General features: G+C 51.5%; 1 pseudogene; it reads right to left on the bottom strand.

Annotated features, from left to right (window-relative positions):
- Nucleotides 1-365: 365 nt before the first annotated feature.
- LOC131480600 (U4 spliceosomal RNA) lies at nucleotides 366-447 on the bottom strand (annotated as a pseudogene).
- Between the last annotated feature and the right edge of the window lie 1,325 nt (nucleotides 448-1,772).

The raw sequence follows: 1,772 nt of genomic DNA, 5'->3' as shown, positions 1-1,772 counted from the left end.
GTGCCCAGTATCAGGAAGCCGGAACCAAAGCAGAGATGGCGGCCTAACCCGGGCCCAGACAGGGTCTACCCGCTGTGCCAGACACTCGCTCCTAAGCCCGGCTGTAAAGACTCCAGCATTGAGGCTTAAGCCCATGACATGGTTCTGATGCCATCTTATCGGCAAACAGCAACAGATCCCACAGCAAAGAGGTTAGCTCCTCTTCAGATGCCAGCCCGAAAAAGGGCGCCTGGGTTACCCACACTTCAGCTGGACCAACTATAAATTGGGAGATACTACCACCAAGTCCTCATCCTCTGGTCCCATAATTAGCTGGGACTCGGGGAAACACTTGGCTACCATTTACTGACTTATTATAAAGGAAACAAAATGGGAAAAGTTTTCAATTAGCAATAATCGCACCACGGATAAACGTCATTGGCTACGATACTGCCACTATGCAAAGCTAAAGGGAGCAAAATGAAGGGGCTGCCTAGAGCCACAGGTGCCCCCAGGTCCCAGCACTGCCAAGAGCCACAGGCTCTGGGACCCTCACAGCTTGAGAACTTTCATAACCCGGCCTCCCTCCCCATCTGGGTCTCACTGGTGAGCAGCCTTCACCCTGAAGCTAACTCAGCCCTGCCTTGTCTGGATCCCCTCCTTCTCACCGGCCTCTCCTCTCCCTACCCCTTATCAATGATGAGTCATGCCCACGGCAGCAGATTCCGAGAGCAGAGGTGGCTCAGAGCCAGGAACCTGGAACAGAGACACCGTGCAGATGCATGTACGGGCAAGCACGTATCGGCTGCGGGGAACACGCCTTGTACTCGCACCTGATGCTCCCTTCACTTTTGCCGTGTCACAGGTCCCCCGAGGGCTTGCCATTCATTTCTCCGCTCTGGCCTGCTCTGTGCCAAGGAGCTGAGCTAAGGTGTTCATCTTGATAGGCTTGGCACCCACACCCCATGCATGTCACACAGCCTCTGGGTCCCTGGAGCTGTGACAGCTGCACCAACAGCCACCAGTTCTCCTTTGCAGGGATGCCCTGAGATTTCTTTTTCCTTCTTGTTTAAGATTTATTTATTTTCATTGGAGACAGACAGAAAGATCTTCCATTTGCTGGTTTATTCCCCAAATGGCTACAACAGCCGGAAGCCTTCTCCAGGTCTCCCATGTGAGTACAGGGTCCCAAGGCTTTGAGCCATCCTCTACTGTTTTCCCAGACCGCAAGCAGGGAGCTGGGAGCGAACTAGAGCAGCTGAGACACAAACTGTCACTCATATGGGATCCAGGTGTTTGTAAAGTGAGGACTCAGCCATTGAGCCACTGCACCAGGCCCACCCTGAAATTTCTTTCTTTCATTGTTTTTTTAATTTGCATTCTTTTTTTAAATTTAATTTAATTTTATTTTTTATTCATTAACTACATTGTATAGATTTATTTATTTTTATTGAAAGGCAGATATACAGAGAGGAGGAGAGACAGAGAGGAAGATCTTTCAACCAATGGTTCACTCCCCAAACGACCGCAACGGCTGGAGCTGAGCCAATCCAAAGCCAGGAGCCAGGATTTCTTCTGGGTCTCCCATGTGGGTGCAGGATCCCAAGGCTTTGGCCTGTCCTCAACTGCTTTTCCCAGGCCACAAGCAGGGAGCTGGATGGGAAGCAGGGCCACCGGGATTAGAACTGGCGCCCATATGGGATACCAGGCATGCAAGGTGAGGACTTTAGCTGCTAGGCTATCGCGCTGGGCCCCACCCTGAAATTTCAACTCGGAATGACCACTCCCCCAGC

The sequence above is a fragment of the Ochotona princeps genome, chromosome 6 (assembly GCF_030435755.1).
Source record: "Ochotona princeps isolate mOchPri1 chromosome 6, mOchPri1.hap1, whole genome shotgun sequence".
In the NCBI taxonomy this organism is placed as follows: Eukaryota; Metazoa; Chordata; class Mammalia; order Lagomorpha; family Ochotonidae; genus Ochotona; species Ochotona princeps.
This window is presented reverse-complemented; position numbering and strand designations above follow the sequence as displayed.